Source organism: Hyla sarda, chromosome 11 (assembly GCF_029499605.1).
Source record: "Hyla sarda isolate aHylSar1 chromosome 11, aHylSar1.hap1, whole genome shotgun sequence".
Lineage (NCBI taxonomy): Eukaryota > Metazoa > Chordata > Amphibia > Anura > Hylidae > Hyla > Hyla sarda.
Window position 1 is genome coordinate 32,201,467 of NC_079199.1, and position 13,705 is coordinate 32,215,171.

At 41.6% G+C, this 13,705-nt stretch overlaps 1 protein-coding gene across 9 annotated transcripts in view; it reads left to right on the forward strand.

The window, feature by feature from the left end:
- SLC8A3 (solute carrier family 8 member A3) overlaps nucleotides 1-13,705 on the forward strand; it is a 297,810-nt gene that overhangs the window by 81,048 nt on the left and 203,057 nt on the right. The window contains exon 1 of one of the 9 annotated variants that reach the window (XM_056547170.1): nucleotides 7,558-7,649. The exons of 7 other annotated variants lie outside the window; for them this stretch is intronic. The gene's annotated coding sequence lies outside the window, so the exon portion shown is untranslated. Of the gene's footprint in view, nucleotides 1-7,557; nucleotides 7,650-13,388; nucleotides 13,409-13,705 lie in introns of those variants that run through there. One more of the 9 variants, XM_056547172.1, reaches the window with a different exon arrangement.

Here is a 13,705-nt window from a genome sequence, read left to right on the forward strand (position 1 = left end):
TTGGTTATCACATGAACCAGTTACAGTAATCAAATGCATAGATAGTACTGTGCTGGAATGAAACAAATTACACTATAGTGAGTGTACATGCAACGGGCAAAAAAAAAAAAATGTCATTAATTTCTGAATTTTTTAAATCAATAAAACAGTGAAAATAGTATAGAGCTGTGGGGGGACCGCGGCACATACCTGGGACCTGTGCGGTAGTGGGGACCGGCAGCAGGCAAGTGGAGAAGGCAGCGTCGGCATCAGAGGCTGCAGTGAAGATTACTGTAAAGTGATCTTCACTGCTGCTTCTAGGAGATTCAAAACTACAACTCCCAGCATGCCCAGACAGCCTTTGGCCAAAAATATCGGAGTACTTAAAAAATCACTCCAGAAAAAGCGTGAGTTTGGCTCACAGAATAACCGACAGCCAAGAGGACGAGTGAAAATCAGAAAATGGAGTGATTTGTAACAAGGGACTGTTTACTATTGTGGTTTGTTAAAGTAACTCGTTTTCTAACCTGAAAACATTTTGTACAGTTCAACTCTTGAATGTGCGACAGAATAGTAAATAAGCCTGAAAAAAGACGAGTGATATTGAAATCATTCCAGAATAAACACTCCACTCTTAGTAAACCCAGGGCCAATGAGTTTTATATATGTAGATTTTATTTTAAAAAAAATAGGTAATATGGGGGTAATTCAAACTTTTATTAGGGGAGGGGCTTATTGACATTTATTAACTTTTTTTTTTAAACAATTTTTACAATTTTTTAGCCCCCTTAGGGGGCTATACCATGCAATCTTCTGATTGCATATACTGATCAATGCTATGCCACATCATAGCATTGATCAGTGTTATCAGTGCTCCGCTGCTCCAGCCTGGAGCATTAGACCGCCGATCGGACGGAGAGGAGCCAGGTAAGTGCCCTCTCGCCGTTCTCTTAGCTGATCGGGACATCCCGATTTTGTCGCGATAGTCCCGATCAGCTCTGCTGAGCTACCGGGATTCTTTCACTTTCGTTTTACACGCTGCAATCAACTTTGATCGCGGCGTCTAAAGGGTTAATGCCGGGCATCAGCCTGAACAGTGATGCCCGGCATTAACCCTTGGGTCCTGGCTCGTGAGAAAGCTTTAAACCCCGGTAACAGGACTCAGGACTTACAGGCACGCCCTGAGCCCTTAAGGAAGAAAAATGTAGGCAACACATTCCCTCTAAGGTAGGTATACCATGGTTTTCACACACTGGTGTATGACGGTGACATATCTCTAGTGGTCCAGGGCAATGGGGCTTTAATGTAGGGCACTCGTATGGAAGAAGATGCTGTCTACAACTGAATTGGTTTACAAATTTAGGTAGATGGTTCTTTCTTTTATATGTAGAGTTTTTTTTCTTTTAAGTTTGCAATGGTTATCCTAATACAGTGATCCCTCAACTTACAATGGCCTCAACATACAATAGTTTCAACATACAATGGTCTTTTCTGGACCATTGTAACTTGAAACCAGACTCAACATACAATGCTTTGGAATCTGCGAAACGTGTCAATGGCTGGAAGAACCGACCAATCAGAATGGATATTTCACTGGCAAAACCCCTGTGCATGCACTGACTGGTGTCTTGTAGCGCCCCCTACAGTACAGGGAGGTATTACATGTTCTGTACTCTTTACCTGTGCCAGGGTTAGCTGCTACTTTGGGCTCCTTTTTTTACATTGCGTGTTCTGTACAGGACCCTGAAGAAGCTCCTGTCCTCTACATAGACCAGTGTTTCCCAAAGAGGTTGCCTCCAGCTGTTGCAAAACTACAACTCCCAGCATGCCCGGACAGCCTTTGGCTGTCCGGGCATGCTGGGGAGTTGTAGTTTTGCAACAGCTGGAGGCATCCTGGTTGGGAAACACTGACATAGACAGTGATTTACAGCTCCCGGCAGATCTTTCTTACTTTTCTATGTAAGGATTTGCTTTATCTCTATTAGTTATCTACTTATTTATCTTTGATCCTCACTTTTTCCTATTTTTTGGATGACATTTTGGTGGCTTCAGAACCAATTCCCAGGTTTCCATAGAGTTATGGTCTCAACATACACAATGGTTTCAACATACAATGGTCGTCCTGGAACCGATTAATATTGTAACTTGAGGGACCACTGTATTGTAAGAGATTGTTTAGAGATCGCTGTATTCTATTTTTAAGATAATTTTATATTCTTATTATAATTTAATACTGGTTTGCACTAAGAATGGCTGTCAATCAATGTACTGTACATGTCAAAAAAAAAATGAATAGAAACTATTTTCCGTAGCAATAACTATAATACCAGGATGTCCCCGTCCTTGCACTATAAGGGACTTTTGTTTCACACGTAATCAAGTTCACAGTGGAATAGCCAGTGTCCTTCTATGCGCGGAGAGAACCTCTTCTTGTTTTGTAGCTCATCTCATTCCAGCCAAAGCAAAATCAATATTGACATTTGCATAGTGTTAAAGACGTGCCCTTCCACCAGAAAGGCTTAATGGGTTCCAAGTTTATTACGACTTGGACAAGGAAGCTACGTTAATGTCACCGGGGAGGTCACACGATTGCTTGTGGAGATGGCAAGCATGGCTCACACCGAAGACATGCCTTAAGCCAGCTGGCGGGTAAACAAACATGGTTGGCACATGATAGAAACCCCCCTCTATTTATAGTTCAGATGGCTGTGAAATGCCAGGCTAAACCCCTGCGCCAAAATATTAGAATATTAGACTGTTCTCTAAATTGGAGGCATTTAGCGTATTTCCGATTCTTCAATGTTTATAAGCCATAAAATGTATCTTTTTGTTGAGTTTCAAATGTATGTTGTCTTCGTTAAAGCCTTTCGCTTTTTTTTTGCACGTACTGTATAATTTAGAATGTTTTGATAAATGCTCGTTTTATTGTTAAATGTAACACAGCGTTACCTCTGCTGAACTTTGTGAAAGCGTGTCACTAATTTATATATTGAGAGGTGTTTGCTCGGTAACGTTGTTGCTTAGATACAGGTAAAGTTATTTGTATTTTGTTGTAACAATATCATTGATATATATATATATATATATATATATATATATATATATATATATAGAAAGAATAATAGTAAAGGGAACCTTTTAAAATATTGATTTTAATTTTAAAATATATATATATATATATATATATATATATAGTCTACAAAAAGGAAAGCCTGTGTCAGGGCTATACGATGGGTAAATAGAGGAGGCTTTTAAAAATGTAAATGATGTTTATAGTAACTATTAACGATGCTTTCCTAGAATCTACGAGTTCTACATTCCAGAAGTTATATGGGGTTAGAATCCGCTCCATGCTTGTCCAGAGGCTGTGTCTAGTATTGCACACGTTTACTTTAAATGGAACTAAACTACAATACCAGGCACTGCCCATGGATAAGGAAGGGGGTGCTGTTTTGGGGAAAATAAATTTGTACGACCATTTTAAAGGGTACCTCTCATCAAAAAAAACTTTTGATATATTATAGATTAATGTATGCAGAATAACTTTACAATTGCATGTTATTAAAAAATATGCTTCTTTCTATTTAATTTTCCACTTTGAAGAAATGACCACTAGGGGTCTCCCTACCAGTCCTGGCAGCAAGCATTTCAGACTCATGCTAGAGTCCTAAACACTACGAGCTGCCAGTCTGCTTTGTTTGCAAAGGAGAACACTCAGAGCTGCCAGCCTGCTTTGTTCACAGCCTGTTTGGCTGTGAACAAAGCAGGCTGGCAGCTCTGAGTGTTTAGGACTCCAGCATGAGTCAGAAATGCTTGCTGACAGGACTGATCGGGAAAAATACAATAGAAAGAAGCATATTTTTCATTAACATGCTATTGGAAAGTTATTCAACATTCATTAATCTAAAATATATCAAAAGTTTATTTGATGAGAGGTACCCTTTAAACATGTAAATGTTCTCCTGTACTGTACATCTCTATTAGAAGAACACCTCCCTTTGGAATACAACTCCTTAATGCAATTCTGCGGGGTCTAAATGAGGTTTTACTGCAGTTTGCTGTGTGCCCCTGCTGTTTAGACTCTGCAGCTAAAATAACACAGTGTGCCACAATGTTCATAGAGATGCCACTTCTTTTGGTTGTTTCTTTTTAGTAAAGAAGCATACACATCAATAAGTTAACACATTAAACTTCCTGCCCAATATTGTGTAGGTCCTCCCTCGAGCTGCCAAAACAGCTCTGACTTCTTAAATCTAGGACTCTACAAAATGATCTAAAAACTCTGTATTCGGAGCTTGCATAGACAGGGAATTAGCTCAATGGACAAATGATTCAAGTCGCATATAGTGCTTTCTAATATACCATATTTCAGTGACAAATGATTTCACTTGACTAAATGATCAGTGGGGTCCAAGTGTACAGAGACCCTCCAAATGACCTGCTAGTTATCCCCATTGTAACAAAAGAAAACCATACTGAAAAACTTGCTGGCTGGTTGATTGAAAATGCCTTATTGGTCTTACTATTTAGGCAGGTCAATTTATAGGGGTACTCCGCCCCTAGACATCTTATCCCCTATCCAAAGGATAGGGGATAAGATGTCAGATCGGTGGGGTCCTGCTGCTGGGAACCCCCGGTATCTCCGCTGCGGCACCGCGCTATCATTACAGCACAGAGCAAACTCGCTCTGTGCGTAATGACGGGCAATATAGGGGCCGGAGCATCGTGTCATCACGGATCTGCCCCCTCGTGATGTCATGGCCCGACCCCTTAATGCAAGTCTATGGGAGGGGGCGTGATGGCCACCACGCCACTAGACTTGTATTGAGGGGAGGGCCGTGACGTCACGATGCTCCGGCCCCTATAGTGCCCATCATTACGCACAGAACGAGTTTGCTCTGTGCAGTAATGATAGCAGGGTGCCGCAGTGGAGTTACCGGGGGTCCCCAGCAGCGGGACAGAGTACCCCTTTAAGCAGTGGAAAGCTCTGCCACTGAAATTTCGTAGTGGGCACTGTGCAGTGGAATCCCATTGATAGCTGTAGGACTCTGTATCAGAATGCTGCAACCAAAAATAAGAGGGAAACAGGTGGAACATCACCCCTCTAGGTGAACCTGATAATAATGCCCTTGGAGAGAAATTGGCATATATATTTATAAATGAACTCAACAATAAGGCGTGGATAGTATAATATAAAATATAACTTTAACTAAATGCTTATTAAATTATTGACAATGACAATGAGTGTGATATACAAAAAAGGGGGAAAAAATTGACAATATATACAAGTGAGAACCTCAACAATTGTACAAAAGCAGATACATGCTTACTTGATAACAATTGATATCAGCAAACTGGCTGACTAGAAAGAGGGAATATGGATATAGGTGAGTACCCTATACATTAAATTTCCCTACCTAGTCTAGACCCTTACCCTTACTAGCATAAGTGTGGATGAGGAAAAAGGTAATACAACTCTAAAATAATTGTCAAGTGGTATTATTATGTACAAATTTCTCATTCTCCATGGCCCTACATGTTTCTCCCAAATGTTTCAGATGGGTTCCATCAGGGGTGAAGGAGAAATTCTGAACATTTTGCAGATTATACAAAAACAATGAAATGTGCTTGAGGTGAAAGAGAAAAAATAATAACATTGAAAAGACAGTCATTGTCGTTCACAGTCAGAGACAATCTGTGATCAACAGTGACTGTCTTCACCTCAAGCACATTTCATTGTTTTTGTATAATCTGCAATATGTTCAGAATTTCTCCTTCACCCCTGATGAACCCATCTGAAACATATGGGAGAAATGCGTAGGACTATGGAGCATGAGAAATTTTTACATAATAATACCACTTGACAATTATTTTAGAATGCTGCATCAGAATATCCAAATGGAATTTCTCAGCTAGGAATTTTTGGAGTCTGCATGGACCTATAACATACTTCGTTTTTCTGTCCATTCTGTCAGAGGAATAGAGTCACTAGAAAGTAGAGAATTATGGATAGACCTTTTTGGGAAGTAAATGAGTGTTTTTTTCCTTGGAGATGCTTATTCAGCAGGTAGAAGAAAACAATTAGTGAAGTAAGCTCCTAGCTGGTATTCGGAATTTGGTGCCCTGAACAAACATAGCCTATTGATTTGTAAATCACACGCACTGTCTCGCTCATCAAGGGATCGTTGTAAATGGCAAATCAATACATCTTAATCTTTTTTTTTTTCACTTTCAACATTTTCTACTTACCCTCCATCTAGCACATTCCATGTAAATTCCACCCAGGAGTGTTTCCTAATCCTGTGGCCAAGGCAGGGGGATGTAAAATGTGTGTGTGTTATATCTTTTGGATATTCCATCAGTTTCTAATGTTCAAATTTTTTAGTGAAATCCTACACCCGATTTTCTCCTATTTTATTAAGCATTTATGCAGCTTTTATATGTACTGAATGTACTGAGCTTGCCATTGTATTTGGAGAACCAACCTCCCATCCCCTAACCTTCATTTTTCATATGAACATTTGTATATCAGATGAAAGCTCTGGTATTGGGCCATTGAGTTTAGGTAGTGAACCATTGTTTTAAGATAGGGTTACCAAAGTCTATTCTTAAATAAAGAGGACTGTATTGTGATCTAGGGCCTTCATGCTTACTGTCTTAATAGAGAACTGTGGTAAAGCAGACATTGAGAACGTAGTTATTAGTATTGGTGACAACACTAAATAATTTGTGGTTATAAAATATTCATCTTATTGTTTTTTAATCTCTAGGGAGTCAATTACGTGGTTGATGTGAATGAATCTATCGATGTGTTGGCAATGGCCAAATTTGTATTGTGTAGCTGTGTTTGCCTTAGGCTTCTATTTCAGCATTTTAGACTCCATATCACAAATGGCTTAATTTTAGTGTGGTAAACTTGTGGGGGTTTAGGGTATATGGGATGTAGCTGTGCAGTGATGAAAGGGTGCTGGTTTAACCCTTAACTGTCGTGACGCCAGGGTGAGGGCTCCTCAATGTACTTGTCCTATCGTCACCCGTCCCAAGAACGATAGGGAGGAATAAATGATTGTCCATAACCGAAGATTCACAAAATGGTAGGAAACTTTACTGCAGATTTTATGCAGAGGTAAAACAGGAACAGTCTTTACATATGCACAGTCTATGAGGATCCTGACAGTTGGTTGGGACCTTGTGAGTATAAGCTCTGGAGATTGATTTACTCTGGGGATTTGATTTAGTAACTCATGGTTAGTATGCTGCTGAATTGGTAGGCTTCAGGCCTAAGTCCTCTTGCAGAATTGTACAGAGTGATGCTTTCTCTAGAGATGATCAGGAGAAAGAGAGAGAGGATTGGTTGGCAGCTCCCTTATATGGGCAAGGGCTGGCCTTGAGCTCATTGGTTCATCCCAACTGTCAGTCCTTTACACAAAGGATTATGGTAGAACATGTGACTACTCACGTGACCTGGAAGGTCCTTTAGCATACCATCACAGTAGAAACATTAGTCATGTCACCTAAGGTCCTGCAGACACTATATAAATCAATACATTACTCTAATTATATACATGTAACACACAAAATTAAGGAGCGAAGAGGCGACTAGGGGTTATCTCAGCAAGCGGACCCCAACGGTACGAACAAGCTCTGACTTTGGGGACCCAGCACACAAGGTACAGTATGAAATACAGTACCGGGACACCACATTAGGAAATGTTACTCAGGCATCTATATATATGTGCATATCTAGCAGAACATGACTTTAAAAAAGAAAGCTAGTGCTGTGCAAAAGTATAACAAACATGGTTGCCCTTTCTGTCATGGACTTTATTAAAAAAAATTATACTGGGCATTAAGAGGAAAGCCTATAGAAATGATACATGTGTAAACATTGGCAACTTTTTATAAATGTATTGATACAGATTTTATAGGCTTAATACACCAACATTATATTTTTACGGTATTTTTGTAATTTATGGTGGTTCCACGGTAAATAACGGTATTCCCCCCCCCCTCCCCCAAAATTAATTATTAGCCCAGCGCTACGCTGTCCCCATCAGGGAAAATACTCACGTCACCCACAAGTGCTTCCTCCTGGTCCTCTTGTTTGTTGCGGCCGCCGGTGCTGGCACTCTCTATACTGTGCGGTATCCCTATGCCCGGGCTGCAAAAGGTAAATAAAATAAACTAACGCATGTTCCGACGTCGGCCTTACGCTGGGGACGGGAATGTCGGACAGCCATCAGCCTACCACTGGCCGCAGCGATGTTCTGCCTCTGCCGGTGATAGGCTGAGCCCACTGTCATGTAAGAAGCTCTGGCCGGCTTCTAACATGACAGTGGGCTCGGCCTATCACCGGCCAAGGCGGAACATCGCTGCGGCCAGTGGTAGACTGAGTGCTCTCCGACGTTCCATTCCCTGGGAAGCAAGTCCGGACCGACCAAGTTTATTTTGTTTACCTTTTGCAGCCCGGGCATAGGGATACAGTATAGAGCAGTGATTTGCAATCTGCGGACCTCCAGATGTTGCAAAACTACAACTCCCAGCGTGCCCGGACAGCCAACGGCTGTCCGGGCATGCTGAGATTTGTAGTTTTGCAACATCTGGAGGTTGAAGACCACTGGTATAGAGTGTCAGCGCCGGCGGCCCCAACAAACAGGAGGACCAGGAGGGCAGCGCTTGCGGGTGATATGTGTGAGTAGCAGCGCTGGGCTGATAATTAATTGGGGGGGGGGGCAGAACAGCGCTCGCGGATCACAAATGATTAGTTCCCCGATGTGGGGACAGCGCAGCACTGGGCTGTTAATTCATTCATTCCCGAGGGGGAGGGGCCAAACCGGTATTGCGGTATGGGTTAAAATTCATATCGTGCAGCACAAAAATGTCGGTATTCGGTATGAACCGGTATACCGCCAAGCCCTTCTTGAGATGTACCACAGAAACTGGACTACATGCCTTGCTAGTGTTTTAGATGCCTTTTAATGCCTTGTCATGGCTTAAAAAAGAAGGGTCAAGGCCCTAGATGCAGTATTGTGAGGCAAACGATTGGTGCAAGGTATTGGCGTAAAATAAACCAACCAATTGGTGTGGTATAGAAGACTGTGTCAAAACATTCAAATTGTGAGACTGTGATAAAGTTGGTATTTTCTTACACAGTATTAGACAACGTTTGTACGCTACATTCTTGGACGAACGGAGTTATTAAAATTAGATTTTTGATTATGAAGTCATATATTCTACTTATGCAAAAATGGAAGGGATCTTCTTTATAGGCCATCATTGAAACTGACACCTAAAATAACAAACCATCATAATGAGTGCTCACCTCGGCTGTGCTTCATTTGCTTACACTATCTGCATGCGCTGTCTTCTTGCCCTTTTTAATAATGCAGTAAGGACTGTCCGGGCAGCTTCTACTTTGTTTCTTTAATGTGATTTGGCAGTTTAGAGCAAAAATGGTCAATACACTCCATCAGATTTCACAATGAGCTTTTGTGGACAGAGCCAATGAAAGCTGACTTGCTGGAATGAATGCCAATCGGTTTGCATGAAGGTGCAAACCACTTAGTTGTCGGTGGTTGCCAATTCAGCTTTAGCTTTGTGGAAAGAAACTCTGGGGATAAGTAGCAGATCATGATCAAAATAATTGTGTTAATGGCCAGATAAACGGAACACATTTACCTTATCTTTTAGGACAGTTTCAGATTATTTCACAGATGTTCCGTTCCCCACTGCAAAAAAAAATTGCACAAATATTTTTGTTTTTATTTTAAGTACTAATCTAATCCGTTGTGAATTCAAGTAGAAAAAAAAGACATGGTCGCACATCTACATATTGCATTTTGATCTAATTGTTTCTCAGCATAAATTCAAAAACTGACAGGTTGTAAGTATACATTTTGATCAAAAGGTACAAGCCCACTCGCCACTTCACGGCCACCTATTTAGAGTGGGTCCCTAACGTCCCTAGCATTAAATGGCGTAGCACTGGGCTGTGACCGCCACCACCACCACCTAGCAGTCTCCCAGTCTGACTGGGAGCTCATGGTGAGTGAGCTTTTACACCCTGTTCACACTGGTGTGGTGCTGTGCGGCGTCCGTTGCTGCTGTGGCGCTGTGTCTGTAGGAAGGTGCGACCCAGAGACTGGTTTGAGGGTCCGCTCTGCCAGTGGGTCGTTCCCCCTGTGGGCACTGGTGCTGCGGCGGTGGCGGTCGCCGCCCAGTGCTACGCCATTTTATGCTAGGGACATTAGGGACCCACTCTAAATAGGTGGCGGTGAAGTGGCGAGTGGGCTTGAACCTTTTGATAAAAATGTATACTAACAACAAAATGTATACTTAGAAGCAATTAGATCAAAATGCAATATGTAGATGTGCGACCATGTCTTTTTTTCTACTTGAATTCACTAATCTAATCCATAACTCCACCCAGTAATAGCAACATGTTTTAGCACAATATTTGTTTTAAGTACTGAAAGGATTAAGATTTTTTTAATAGACGTAATTTACAAATCTGTTTAACTTTCTGGAGTCAGTTGATATATAAAAAAAAAGTTTTTTCCTGGAATACCCCTTTAAACTCTATTTTCACTGCTGACTGAATTGGAGAGGAATAAGCGAGCAGAATTCCTCAGTGTGAACAGACCCTTAGACTTGAATGTTCCTGTTGAAGAAATGCCCATGGACTATTATTTATTCTATATATGTTCTAATACATCTTTGTTGACAAATTTTGCCGCAGAGGTAACACCAGTTTCTCAGAACTTCTCTTAGTGAACTGACTCCTTTAAAATTAAGCCTAAAATCAATATAATGGATCCAAATAATCTTTATTGTAATCCACAGGAACATAATGTATCCTGAATACTTTCCAGACATAAAAAAAAAAACTGTTCTTCTTGAAAACCGAATTCCCTTGGACCACAGATCAATTAGTCTTATTAAATTGAATTGATTTAGTTGTTTCCTTTCGTCTTGCTGATGAGCCTTGTGTTATCTGTGGTGAAAAGGAAAAAACTAGAACAACACTTTGCTCTATGGGAATTAAATATACCATATGGGAAAGGGCAACACTCCTGTAGCTGTCACATAAGACAGAGTGCTATCGTATGCTTATCCCAAAATGCTATATTTTGCTGGTTGAGTAACATAAATAACCAATAAGAAGTCCTTCTACAATTGTCTTTTCTTTTCCGGCACCAGGAAAAGGGTTAGGGGCCATTCTGGGTCAGCAACTATAATATCCGACCAGTCATGATAATGAATGTCTTTGCTTTCTGTTCAATCAGGGAAAGCTTGAGGCTGCTTGGAAGGGTTTATTCATACTGCTGTATCTTGTACTGTGGTCATTTTTCAGCCGGGCAGAATGGAGCAAGTAATGCACTTTTCATTTAGCGTACCATAAATATTTTTTCACTCCCCAAGGTTGGCTCCCATGTGGTAATTCACTATTACTTAAGGTTTCTTGCACACAGTTTATGCTCTTCATGTACTATGATGCCATCTGAAAGTGTTGTCTGCTATAAACCATTAAGTGTTACCCACCGCCTTATACACTGCTCAAAAAAATAAAGGGAATACGAAGAGAACACATCCTAGATCTGAATGAATGAACTCATCGTATGAAATACTTTCGTCTTTACATAGTTGAATGCGCTGACAACAAAATCACTCAAAAATTATCAATGGAAATCAAATTTATCAGCCCATGGAGGTCTGGATATGGAGTCACACTCAGAATCAAAGTGGAAAATCACACTACAGGCTGATCCAACTTTATGTAATGTCCTTAAAACAAGTCACAATGAGGCTCAGTAGTGTGTGTGGCCTCCACGTGCCCGTATGACCTCCCTACAATGCCTGGGCATGCTCCTGATGAGGTGGCGGATGGTCTCCTGAGGGATGTCCTCCCAGACCTGGACTAAAGCATCCGCCAACTCCTGGACAGTCTGTGGTGCAACGTGGTGTTGGTGGATGGAGCAAGACATTATGTCCCAGATGTGCTCAATCGGATTCAGGTCTGGGGAATGGGCGGGCCAGTCCATAGCATCAAAGCCTTCCTCTTGCAGGAACTGCTGACACACTCCAGCCACATGAGGTCTAGCATTGTCTTGCATTAGGAGGAACCCAGGGCCAACCGCACCAGCATATGGTCTCACAAGGGGTCTGAGGATCTCATCTCGATACCTAATTGCAGTCAGGCTACCTCTGGCAAGCACATGGAGGGCTGTGCAGCCCCCAAAAGAAATGCCACCCCACACATTACTGACCCAGCACCAAACCGGCCATTCTGGAGGATGTTGCAGGCAGCAGAACATTCTACACGATGTCTCCAGACACTGTCACGTCTGTCACATGTGCTCAGTGTGAACCTGCTTTCATCTGTGAAGAGCACACGGCGCCAGTGGCGAATTTGACAATCTTTGTTTTCTCTGGCAAATGCCAAACATCTTGCACAGTGTTGGGCTGTAAGCACAACCCCCACCTGTGGATGTCGGGCCCTCATACCTCCCCCATGGAGTCTGTTTCTGGCCAGTAAGCATAGGAACTGAGAAATGGTCTGTAGTCACCAGCTGCAGAACCACTCCTTTATTGGGGGTGTCTTGCAAATTGCCTATAATTTCCACCTGTTGTCTGTTCCATTTGCGCAACAGCATGTGAAATTGATTGTCAATCAGTGTTCTTCCTGAGTGGACAGTGTGATTTCACAGAAGTGCCATTGACCTGGAGTTACATTGTGTTTTTTAAGTGTTCCCTTTATTTTTTTTGAGCAGTGTACATACAGATATCCTCTACCTAAAAGGCTTGTTTGGGGAAAAAAAATACTTTATTTGCCACCCCAGTGCAGAAACAAAGAAATGTCAGCGGAAGGCGAAAAAAATGGGACCACAGTGGGGACCGAAAGATCTGAGAGCAGCAGCAGTGACCTTTTTTTTGTTTTTACCCTGGCTGTGACAATGTGAATGTGACATAGAATGAAAGGGGGAACGGTCTCATTACATACCAGATTTAGACTACGAACAGACAAATGTACACAATTTTTGTGTGGCTTTTATGTGCCCCCACACACAAAAAAATAAATCTGCCCCTTTTTTTTCTCCTCCTTGAGGCTGCTTTTCAAGAACAAAGGGGGAGATTTATCCAAACCTGTGCAGAGGAAGAGTGGTGCAGTTGCCCATAGCAACCAATCAGATTGCTTCTTTCATTTTCCACAGGCCTCTTTAGAGGCCTGTGGAAAATGAAAGAAGCAATCTGATTGGTTGCTATGGGCAACTACACCACTCTTCCTCTGCACAGGTTTTGATAAATCTCCCCAAAATGTCTATTAGTATAGACATTTTTTTCGTTTCTGTTTTTGATTCATGTGACGTGTGGATTCCTATTCCTATTGAAGAATTAGGATAAAAATGCCAGCAAATCAAGCTTTGCATAGGTTCAGTAAACAAATGCTGATCTAGGAGATTAAAGTGCATGTTAGGACAGGTAGAAATGTCATAGTTTCCTTGGGGGGAAGATTTATCAAAACCTGTGCAGAGGAAAACTTGCCCGGTTGCCCATAGCAACCAATCAGATTGCTTCTTTCATTTTTCACAGGCCTTCATAAAAACGAAAGCAGCAAGCTGATTGGTTGCTATTAGAGATGAGCGAACTTACAGTAAATTCGATTCGTCACAAACTTCTCGGCTCGGCAGTTGATGGCTTTTCCTGCATAAATTAGTTCAGCTTTCCG